Source organism: Silene latifolia, chromosome 4, assembly GCF_048544455.1.
Source record: "Silene latifolia isolate original U9 population chromosome 4, ASM4854445v1, whole genome shotgun sequence".
In the NCBI taxonomy this organism is placed as follows: Eukaryota; Viridiplantae; Streptophyta; class Magnoliopsida; order Caryophyllales; family Caryophyllaceae; genus Silene; species Silene latifolia.
In genome coordinates this window covers 111917755-111930815 of record NC_133529.1, presented here as the reverse complement: position 1 = coordinate 111930815, position 13061 = coordinate 111917755, and positions in this window count along the sequence as shown.

The following is a 13061-nucleotide window of genomic DNA, read 5'->3' as shown; positions in this document are numbered from 1 at the left end:
TAATATGTGCATTTTATAAAGTCTTTTTAGTCTTATTTTGCACGTATTTCTATGCACTTTTATACTGTTTTGTATTGCAATATGCCCCGAATTGGCTACTTTGGGTTGTTTTGTCTATTTTGTAGGAATGAGCCTGAAAGTGGTGAAACCGTACACTTTTCGTCCTGTTTTGCATGCATTTTGAGGAGACAGGAATGTTAGAGCGAGACTTATGCATTGGGATGCGTGAAGGATGGTTAACGAAGCAGTCAACGACGAGTTTGAAGCTGACTTGGAGGAAGAACACTCGATCGAATGGTTTATTTGGTCGATCGAGTGGTTTGAAGTGCTGAAGAGTTCAATCGAAGGCTTTGCCATACTCGATCGAAATGCTGTTTTCTGGGTTTCCTCGATCGAGTGGAATTATTGCTCGATTAAGAGGATTAGCTGCTGAAGTCCTCGATCGAGTGGTTTTACATTGCTCGATCGAGAGGTTTTGAGTTTTCACGGGCTTAATTAACCCGTGTTGCCTTTTTTCGTTGATGGAGTTTGTTTTTCTATTTAAGCATTCATAATTAGGTTATTAATGACGTTTTGACTCATCTTAGAACGCCACTCATTACTTTTAATCTCCCCCTTAAACTTTTCTACTGTAACTTTGCTCTCAGATTTATTTGCTTGGATCTTGGTTGTTCTTTACTCCGGAATTCTTGTGATTGTAATCTCTCTTCTCTTTATTAATCTAAATCTCGTTTTTATTGCTTTAATCTCTTGTTTCTCTCATCATTAATTTCTGCCCTAATTTCATTTATGCAATTTTATTGTTATTCCATCATGTTTTCTATTAGTTCATTCATTATTGTTATTATTGACATCATTAACGATATGAGTAGCTAAATTCATTCATGTTGGGATTAGGGAATCCATGGTAGGATTGTGACGATGTAGCGAATAGGCTAGATGATTTATTTGTGAGAATCTGTATCCATGGCAATTTAATTATAATACCGACTTAGTTGAGTGCACGCTTCTAAGTTACTTTTAATCTGGTTAAATTTACTCCTGGATCGGAATATTGCACTAAATAGACCTGCTACGAACAGTACACTACCCTGACGAGGACGGAAGTTAAGTTAGTGGACATATAGGATATAAAGTGGACCGGAAGGACCTTTCCTGTATCCGTCTCACAGTAAATTATCTAGGCTATTTGCAGTTGAGTCGCTAGACTACCATGGTGAACCGAAATCCTGACATGTTCTCTCTCATTTGATCACCTGTATTATATTTTCTGTCTTTTATTGCTCTCTCTTTACTGCTCTTTCCTTTAAGCTTTTATTAGTTTAGAAACAAAATTCAAACCCCCATTTAGTGACTTAAATAGACGGACCTTAACAGATATTTTGCCTCCCTGTGGAGATCAACCCGACTCCCCTAACTATATTAGTTAGTGCCAGTTGGTTATTTTTGGTAGGTACGCGACTAGCCTGTCAAATTTTGGCGCCGTTGCCGGGGAGGCAATTGGCCTATTTATCTGTTTATTTTAGTCTGTCTTCCGCCTCAAGGGATTTATTCCTTGAGGCATTTTTTATCTTTTTCCTTCAGTGTTGTTTTGATAAGTCCTACAGGTCCTACCTAGACAGGATTCTAGGAGAAAGATCGTCAAAGGGAAGGCTTGAGTACCTTTGACCCTTCTACCAAGATGTCTAGTGTCTCCCGAATTATAGCACAGTTTGAAGCTCAGAATGCAAGATCTGGCAAGCTGGAGAGTAGACAGTCTTGGAGTGGTTCACCTCAGCTCCATACTACGACACAACAGGTGGTCCACTGTAAGAGATGTGGTACTGCGGGGCACGAATCTGTCATTTGTCTAGCAGATTATGATGTAGTCTATGCGTTTAGGCGGCGTAGACAGGCCAGTCATTCTTCTGCACATGTGCCGCCACATCCATTTCAGCAACGAGGCTACCAAGAGTCTCCATTTGTTTGGCCGACGTCACAACAAACTCCTCCTAATAAACAGAAAGAAGAAATTGCTGAGTTGACGTCTATAGTGAAGTCACTTGCTCTTCAATTGAAATAAGTTATGCAGACTAAAGACGCCACTATCAAGTAACTTCAAGCTCAGTTGGCTCAAGTATTGTCGAGAAAATTTCTAGGCGGCCCGAGACTGTCTGTGCTGTCCACGCCCGGACTGAGACTCCCTGCAAAGGGCCGGTTTTGCATACTAATGTTGCAAACACTGTTCAAGAGGAAGGATACAAAGCAGTCTCGCCTGCCACTGTTAAAACACTCGATCGAGAGCTTTACTCTACTCGATCGAGTGAAATGCCTGAGGAAGTATTTGATCGAGAGGATAAAAGCTTTCGATCGAGCAATGAGGAAAACAGGGCCTTCGATCGAGTGACATAAGTTGCTCGATCGAGTAAAATTGTTGAAGAAATGCCTCGATCGAGTAACTTAAGTGCTCGATCGAGTAATTTCTTTGCTGATAATAATAAATGGTCGTCTAAATTTATTTCGGACGATGATTATGCAATTAAGGTTAAATCCTTTGTTACTTCTTCTGCAGGTAGTGATGGGTTGACAGATCCAGAAGCTGGGCATCATGCGTTGATTTTGGAGACTGGAATAGTGTGGATTGATGACCCGGGCGGGGGGAATGGATGAGGCTAGGCCGTACAAGAAGAAAGCGCGCAAGAGGGTCAAAAGTGGAGGCCAATATGCTGCGATAAGTTGTTGTTCTCCTGTTGATGCGATGATATGGAGGCCTAAAGTCAAGCTGATGGATGCTGAGGGAACCTCATTCAGTCAACAGCCTTGTCGTGGGCCGCTGATTTGCGTGGGTGGATGAAGAAAAGAAGGTACCGCTCGATCGAGTGGTTTCTCTCCCTTCGTTCGACCACTTTCGCAGCTTCTGTTCCTCGATCGAGCGCTATATCTTCTCGATCAAGTTTCCCTGCTTTGATTTGTTTCCTGTAACGCTGTTATGGAGTTTTTAGCGACCTCCCATGTTGCTGGCTGGTTTGGGGAGGTCCTTGCTTCGCGTTATCTTGTAAGTTTTACGCATCTACACTCTCTCTCCTTTTTAGTTTGCATTTCTTTCCTTATTTTTAGGTACAATGAGGGTATTGTACGGTTTGGTTTGGGGAGGTTATGCATCCATATCTGTGTCTGCATCTTGTTTTTATTTGCATTTCTGTTATCACGTTTAATTTCTGTATGTAATTGCTTGTTTATTTCCATAAAAATCAAAATCCCATAAAAATTAAAAAATTTCAAAAAATTAATAAAATATTCACGTTTCATTTTGCATATAGGTTGAGTCGGAACGGTAGATTTCCGTGATGAAACTGCACTTTAACTTGTCATTTTTACTTGATCCTTGCATCTAATTGACAGTTATTAGTTTAGCCATGCGCATATCTACGAGTTTTTGTTCAAATTTAGTTGACCGTGTAGACTTGACCTGAGAAATTGGCAACCTACTTTACAATTTTTGAGATTTAGAGCCATATAACTGGTGACATTCATGACCGGTTTACATAGGAATTGAGAGTAGTACTCCTTGCATAGCATGTTCATCTTTTTGCACATTTATGACATTCGATTTCTTGTCAAATGCATACATTCGGGTTTGTGGTCGGTGTCACATGCAGGGAGGTGCTTGCAAATTTCCCCTTCTTTCATTTTACCCATTTAGCTCCACTTTAGCCAAATATAGCCTGCCCTGTCAAGCTAGTTTAGTGTGACTTTTATGGTATGTTCATCCTTGTGCAAGTTTGGCTCATTTTTATTGTTTGGAGTTGTGGAAATGAGAAGGAATGAGAAAAAGAATAAGAAAAGAAACGTGAAAGAAAGAAAAAAAAATGAAAAAAAGAAGAAGTGAATTTCACGTGAAACAGGAAGAAGAAAAGAAAGAAAAAAAAGAAAAAAATTGAGTTGTTTGAATAAAAGAGACCGACTGTGTATATTTCTACCTTGTGACGGTCTTACTCCTCTATTTTATTTACATCTTTTTGAGGAGATAGTGTTTTGGGTAGTGAGATTTGTGCCAATGAAGGGCACTTGTGATTCATTTTCTAGTCAGTTGAGATTCGGATGATTTTACATGGTCCTGTTTAGGAGCTAGCTTGACGCTTTACCTCTACATTTCCATAATCTGTTTTGCCTTTCTCACCTGTAACCTCACTTTCCCATATCTTTTGTAAGCCCTCGGCTGTGACGGACATTGTTGGTTGAAATGTGTGCATAGTACTTGAATCGTCTTTCATTTTTATTGCATGCATGCTATGTAGGTCGCAGTTTAGGTGACCGACTGTTTCTCTTTCTCTCTTATACACATATAATTCACCCTTTGCCTCATGAGAGAAGAGTGACCACGTGAGAGTCCGATTTTGTTGGTCTTGCAAGGTCGATAGGTCAGCTTTATTTCTGGACATCTTATAATTCGTTTGCGTATTGACTGCTGTAGCTGTAACTGTTGATTTCTGTTGCATTAAATTGGTTCAAGTAGACAAGTTATAGCTAGCTCTGAGTTTTCATTTCCGTATTAATTTGCATTTATCTTACTCGAGGACGAGTAAAGGTTTGGTTTAGGAAGATTTGATACGTGCATTTTATATAGTCTTTTTAGTCTTATTTTGCACATATTTCTATGCACTTTTATACTGTTTTGTATTGCAATATGCCCCGAATTGGCTACTTTGGGTTATTTTGTCTATTTTGTAGGAATGAGCCTGAAAGTGGTGAAACCGTACTCTTTTCGTCCTGTTTTGCATGCATTTTGAGGAGACGGGAATATTAGAGCGAGACTTATGCATTGGGATGCGTGAAGGATGGTCAACGAAGCAGTCAACGACGAGTTTGAAGCTGACTTGGAGGAAGAACACTTGATCGAATGGTTTATTTGGTCGATCGAGTGGTTTGAAGTGCTGAAGAGTTCGATCGAAGGCTTTGCCATACTCGATCGAAATGCTGTTTTCTGGGTTTCCTCGATTGAGTGGAATTATTGCTCGATCGAGAGGATTAGCTGCTGAAGTCCTCGATCGAGTGGTTTTACACTGTTCGATCGAGAGGTTTTGAGTTTTCACGGGCTTAATTAACCTGTGTTGCCTTTTTTCGTTGATGGACTTTGTTTTTCTATTTAAGCATTCATAATTAGGTTATTAATGACGTTTTGACTCATCTTAGAACGCCACTCATTACTCTTAATCTCCCCCTTAAACTTTTCTACTGTAACTTTGCTCTCAGATTTATTTACTTGGATCTTGGTTGTTCTTTACGCCGGAATTCTTGTGATTGTAATCTCTCTTCTCTTTATTAATCTTAATCTCGTTTTTATTGCTTTAATCTCTTGTTTCTCTCATCATTAATTTCTGTCCTAATTTCATTTATGCAATTTTATTGTTATTCCATCATGTTTTCTATTAGTTCATTCATTATTGTTATTATTGACATCATTAACGATATGAGTAGCTAAATCCATTCATGTTGGGATTAGGGAATCCATGGTAGGATTGTGACGATGTAGCGAATAGGCTAGATGATTTATTTGTGAGAATCTGTACCCATGGCAATTTAATTATAATACCGACTTAGTTGAGTGCACGCTTCTAAGTTACTTTTAGTCTGGTTAAATTTACTCCTGGATCGAAAGATTGGACTAAATAGACCTTCTATGAACATTAGATTACCCTGACGAGGACGAAAGTTAAGTTAGTGGAAATCTAGGATAGAAAGTGGACCGGAAGGACCTTTCCTGTATCCGTCTCACAGTAAATTATCTAGGCTATTTGCAGTCGAGTCGCTAGACTACCATGGTGAACCGAAATCCTGACATGTTCTCTCTCATTTGATCACCTCTATTATATTTCTATCTTTTATTGCTCTCTCTTTACTGCTCTTTCCTTTAAGCTTTTATTAGTTTAGAAACCAAATTCAAACCCCCATTTAGTGACTTAAATAGACGGACCTTAACAGATATCTTGCCTCCCTGTGGAGATCGACCCGACTTCACTAGCTATATTAGTTAGTACCAGTTGGTTATTTTTGGTAGGTACACGACTAGTCTGTCACTAACTGCATGCATAATCGAAACGACTCTATCTATACGCAACCTATATATCTAATTGTGACAACTGATCAAATATCGATGCTACAAGCCTATAATCCATGATTCCATGGTGTATCTATATTCAATATTGCTAATAATATACATCAGTAAAATTTTCGAGCCTAAGGCCCTGTTCTTTTGGACTGAATTTGTCTGAACTGAACTTAATGGAGCTGACTAAACTTAATGGATCTGAACTGAACTTTGATAATGATAATGATAATGATAATGATAATGATAATGATAATAATAATAATGATAATGATAATGATAATGATAATGATATTAATAATAATAATAATAATAAATATTATAATAATATATTCATTAATAATAATATAATAATAATCTAATTAGATATATATAATTAATAAAATAATATCATAATAATAATAAAGATACTACTACTACTACTACTACTAATAATAATAATAATAATAATAATAATAACAATAATGATAAAATAGATTTATTAATATAAACGATAACATTATAAATCATAATATAATATAATAATAATGCCAATAACAATAACAATAACAATAATAATAATAATAATAATAATAATAATAATAATAATAATAATAATATCATTTAAATATCATTTAAATATTATAAATAATAATAATAATAATAATAATAATATAATTTAAATATTATAAATAATAATAATAATAATAATAATAATAATAAGAATAATAAGAGGAAGAAGAATAAGAATAAATATATTATTAATAATATGAATAAAATAATAATTATAATATAACAATATAATAATAATAATAATAATAAATATTAATACTACTAATATTATTATTAATCATAATAATAAATAAATATATTAAATATAAATATAAATATAATAACAATAATATGTATAATAATATAATAAATATATACTAATATTATACTAACTATAATAATAATAAAAATTATTATAATAATAAAAATAAAAATAAGAGTAATAATTTATAATGTTGAACTGAACTGAACTGAACTGAATGGAGCTGAACTGAACTGAACTTAATAGAGCAGGGCAGAACTGAACTGAACTTATTAGAGCTGAACTGAACTTATTAAAACTGAAATTAAGTCCAAAAGAAGAGGGCCTAATTAATTAATTAAGTAAGTTTCTTAAGACGAAGTATCCATTGTGTTTGTTAAATAGATCCAAGTATTACCACATGATGGTAATAAGGACAAAACTTTTGATATTTGCTAGACAACCTTTCATATAATTTAGTATTTATTTACCCCGTCTTAAATAAAACTTTGTTAATTTTAATGTTACTGGTATAACACACAACTAGACTAGGAGTAGATATATAGAGCAATATTAAAAGGGTTGACTTATAAACAGATTCCTCGTATAAATCATTGTCAACGATAATTGCACGCAAAAAGATCATATGAATAATTGAGGGACTAATTATAATCTTAGTAATCATGCGTACATGCCTTTGATTGCATTTATGCCTCCATCAAAGCCCCACTAACATAGATTAGTTTCGTGCATATGCATGATTTGGATGACTATTCTTGTTATATGTGTTTATAAAACAAACTAAACCGTACTTATATAATAACATTATTATTAAAAATAACATCACCAAAAAGTCAACCTTAATGACTTAATCATTGTACAATCAAAGTCAACTATATAATCAATCTTGATCTAATAAATTATGCTTCTTTTGCAACCAAATTTTGTTGTTAAGCTAATTTGTTTGCATTAAAGAGATGTCTTCTTGATCGTCAAGTGGAACTCTTTTGACAAAAGTCGAGTTTTAGTGAACCACTATATAAAGGGAGTTACAAGGGCGATTTTGATACTGACAGAGTTTGAACCCATGTCATGAGTATCACCGCTCATGACTTTACCAACTAAGTTAGTTAACATCTGCTACAAATATGTGATGTTCCAGCATTGGACCAGTATGGCTCACACTTTAGTGATTAGTGAATAGTGCGTGAAATGTTAAGTGAGACGTCTTATGTAAAACCTAATTTTCAATCAATTGTTTCTAAAGAGACATTGACGTGTCCATAATATGTTTTATTTGAAAATTAATTGGCGGTACTTTAAAGTAGTTCATTAATTTATAAAGTAATCGAAAGTGAAAAATTTACGTATGATATATATATATTTTTTTGTTTCTAAAATTTCTGGTGACATTCCATGTACCATTGACCTTAAGATTGATTCCAACATTGCACAAGAGCGACCTTTTTGCATACTTTCCAAAAGTTGCAAAACACTGAAAAAGTCTTGTTAGGAATATGCCAAAACATGTATGGCAAATGAAACAATAATGAAGACATCACCAATTATTTGAAATTTTTAGTTTAAGGACAAAAGGTATAGAATGTGATGGTTTCTTAACTTATGGTCTATCACTAAATCTTGATTACAACTATCTAACACATTAATTATTCTATTACGTATGACTTGTATAGCTTGATAATGCAAAAGTCAACTTTGAATGATATATATACTCTATGCTTATTTATTTACCTATTTTATATCAGTTGAGATCACATGTCCCATTTTATGTCTCATCATGTATCCCAACACCTTAAGATTTTAACACATCACACATAAGATAGTAGAAATGGTAATAACATATATCAAAGTGCTTATGTGTCAATAGGAGAAGTGATGAGACACAAGACGAGACACGAAATGGGACAGAGGATCTACACTGGTTTTATATAAGGTGTCACATTCATCTGTTTATCTTTTTAAGGAAAGTTTTTTTATGAGTAATTTGATCCCTCAATGGGACTATTGTCCACTTGTCAACCATTAATTACCGTAGCTGCTCATTCATGTACGAGTTTTACTCATTCATGAACTTTTTTTCATTATTTTCCATAGTATGCCCTTTGCCTAATTCTCTCAAATTCCTCCCTAACAAAATTAATTAAATTTTACAAAATTAATACAAAATTAATCAAATCCGTTAAATTACACAATTATGGATGCTAATTCTCATATCCACCAAGTAATAATTGTAATTCTTAATTTTATTAATTATATCATATCAAATTAAGAAATTGATTTACACTAATTAAATTATGGTTCGTTTAAACCGTTGCCGACGTTGGGGTAAGGGATGGCCGCCGTCGTCGACGTTGGAGAGAGGCACGGTGTCCATCGTTTGTTGTGGCGGTGACGACGAAACGAGTGCTTTCTTCGACATTGGGTTTCTTGTCATCGAGTGACGAAGGCTAGGGGGCTTTCTGATACGTGCGTGGTGTACGTTCGGCTGAAGAAAGATACGGAATCTCGTTTATGTAGACAAGCTGGAAAACTAATTTCAAGGCTTAAAATTGTTATGATATTCATCTGCTTATGGTTTTGTTGGAGGGACGGGAATTTGAATGGAGTTTGTTCGACTTAGGAACACCAGGCTTTGTTTAATGCTGTATTTGGTGTATATTTTCTCCATGTTTTATCTTTTTTTTGCTAGAAATTCTGTAAATTTGTAGAGATGCAACCTGATCACCCGAATTGTTCTTCGGCCTTTTCTTAATGTTAACGAGTCTTCTGGGTTTTCTCCTGGATTTTGTTTTTGTTTTTGTTTTGTTTCATGCTGCATTGCCGAGTTCGCCTCTCCTTTTCATGGTTTTAACTGGTTGTATGTAGCGTGCTTTACATATTCCCTATGTTTCGTTCAATGGGAATGTTCAACTTCATGATTAGTAAATCTTGGTATGATTTAGTCTACTCTAATCTGGGTATGATATACTCCTCCTCTTCATTTTTTTTATTTTTTTTTTTTTTTTTTTTTTACTTTTATAAATGTTTGGGATATTCTCTCGTGTGCCCCTGAAATTTTTCGTTTTCTAAGGTGTACTCATTTTTCACAAATAAACTTTTACCGACAATAATTCTTTGTTACGAGTTCAGAAAACGTTATTTTTTTTTCAAACCAATTATCTCGTCAAGGCCTTGAATTTGAAAAAAATAATTTACCGCCTTTTGAACTCGTAGCCGGTACTTATGGTTGTCAAAGCTTTTTTAACGAATAAACTTTGACCGACCTTAATTCCCGACTACGAGTTGAGACGTCGTTGAATTCTTTTTCAAAATGAAGAGTTCTTCAAAACGGTCAATTTGAAAAAAAAGTTTATCGTATTCTGAACTTGTAGCTAAGAGTTATTGACGGTCAAAATTTTTTTGCAAGAAAAGAGGGATACATCTTAGAAAATGAAAAAGTTGAGAGGTATACGAGAGAATATCCCTAAATGTTTTGTATTTATTTTATGTTTTTGCTATTTTAGTGTGGGGGCGTCGTTGGTCAAAGGAAGTGAAGGAAGGAGGCGGGATTGGCGACTAGCTGAGGCTGGGAAGGGCAGTGGCAAGGTGGTAGCATGAGTGAGATAGGGAGGCGGTGGAATTCAAGGAGAATTGAATATAGAGAGAGAAAATTGAAATTTGGGGTAATGAAATAAGAGGGTAATTTAAAAATTTTCTCTCTCTAAAATTTCTCTCTCTTTTTTCGCAAACTTTTAACAAACTTTTTAACAAACTTTTCTTCAACTGTTTTTCCGGATTTCATGGAAACTCTGTTTTTCGCCTGATTTCTTAAGCTTTAATGGCGCGAACTAGGGGAAATCTCGCTAAATCTAGAGGAGTTTCAACTTCTACTGTGATTAAGGATTCTCAGGATGCAATTTTGGGGAAAAATGGAGCTCAAGCTATGGTGGAATCTCCGGTGTCGCACAATCTGGGTACTGTGAATGCGCGAATCGATTCTGCCATAGCAACGGCTGGTATAACTCCAATTTCTTCTCCTATTACTATTCTTCGTTCTCCTAGAGTAATTCGATCGCCAATTGTTGATGCGTCAAACCCTAAAGTAGATCATAATCTGAATTCCGTGAATAAAACTCCACAGAATTTGGTTGTTCCTGTTGTGTTTGATTCCGTAGAGGTTAATTCTGATGATCTTTCTAACCCCTCTAATGCTGCTAAATCAATTGAACAAAAATCTTGTTTGAATCCGAAAATGGCGAAACCTTAGTCTCACGTTGTCAAAGCACCTCAAAATGTTAGCATGAGTTTGCATTACTGTCAGTCTAGTGTTGAAACTCTAGAAGTTGTGATTGAGCCTCAGGACTTTGAACACGAGCTGAAAATTTGGGAATTCACTCTAATGGGGCATGTAATAGGGGCTAAGCCTAAACTCAAAGAGGTTCAAGATTTTGTTGCTAAACTTTGGGCTAACATTGTTGTTCCAATTGTTCAGTATTACAAAAAAAGGGTGGTTTGCTTTTAGATTTTCATCTCAGGAAGCTATGACTAATGTTCTCAGATTAGGGCCTTGAAAAATAGGTAATAACTCCCTTATCTTGAAACAATGGACTCCTAGTTTTTCTGGAGAAATGGAAAAGGTTGCCAAAATCCCTTTCTGGTCCTCTTTCATGGCTAGTAAGGTGGGCAAACCCTTATTTGTTGATCCTGCAACAACCAATAAGGATAAGCTCTCTTTTGCTAGAGTTCTAGTGGAAATTGATCTATCTCAGGACTTTGTTGATTCTGTTGTCATTAATACTCCATTCTTGGGTCAAATTACTCAGCAAGTTGTGTATGAGTGGGTGCCCTTCTATTGCTCTGGCTGTGGCAAAATGGGGCATAAAATTGGCACCTGTAATTGGCATAACAAGTCTCAAAAGGAACCTGAGACTGTTGTTCCCTCTACTGTCTCTAAGGAAGAAACTGTTGTTGATCCACCAATAGTGGAATCTGATTCCTATGATGCTGATCCTTTTCTGGATGGCACTTTTACCGAGTTCCCTGGTCCCTCTGAGGGGGCAAGTATCTCCTCTCCTTCAAAGGATCTTCTCTTAGAGGATTTGCGTTTGGTAAATCAATTTCAACTCCTAGAACAAGATGAAGTTCAGCAGAATTCTCAAGAACTAGGTGATGGCTTAGGTGTGAACCAAGAGGTTGGAGGTACTACTGTGGTGGGCCTGAGCTCAGGATGCTCAAAGTTAGGCCAGGTTTCCCCCTCTGTAGTTGGTTCTCCCACTGTTTCTACTTTTGAGCAACACTCAGAATGTTCCCCTGAAACAATAGTGGTTCCAATAGTGATTGTGGTTCCTCCTGATAAATTACCATGAAGATAGCTTCTTGGAATATTTGAGGTTTTAATTGCCCAATAAAACATAGTGAGGTTCGTGATTATCTCAAAGATAATAATATTGACATCTTGGCTCTTTTGGAAACTAGGGTTAAAGTGACTAAGGCTTTTAAAATCCAAAAAAAGTTTCAGAATTGGAGTATTATGTGCAACTATAATCAACACTACAATGGTAGGATTTGGGTCTTCTAGAACCCTAGCACTGTTGCCATTGTTAATAGTAGGATTGAGGATCAATTTATTGATCTCAATGTTCATCATTGATATTGCTAAAGTCGTATTACCAAATCAAAGTAAAACTATCTCAAAACTAACAAGAATAGCTAGTGGTAAGACAGGTATCGAATCCACAGGGAGGCGGTAATAGTTAAGTCTGTAAATATTTAAATTGTCTAAAGGTAACCGTTTTCTGGGGTTTGTTTGTTTGTTATCTAACCAACTAATTGTGAGTAATAAAAAGAGGTTTAAACAATGATATTAAAAGTCTAGGATTGCCGGTTCACTAGGTCAATTATATGAGGTCTATTAATCAATTGTTAGATCTACCAAGTTGTCTAAGGTCATAAGATCGGTCGACTCTATTATGCCCTTTAGATCGATTCTAACATGCGGTCGCTATAATTAGATACAATCTATTTGATTATCGCAGCCTATATTAATTCTAACCCGGTCGGTGAAAGGATTAATTCGCTACACTAATTAACAACTCAGGCCTAAGTTAATTAACTAGAATAAGAACAATAATCAAATGACAACTTAAACGATTTCACTGGCAATTAATCAATTTCCCCTTTTCAATTAACCTAGATCCCCTTCAT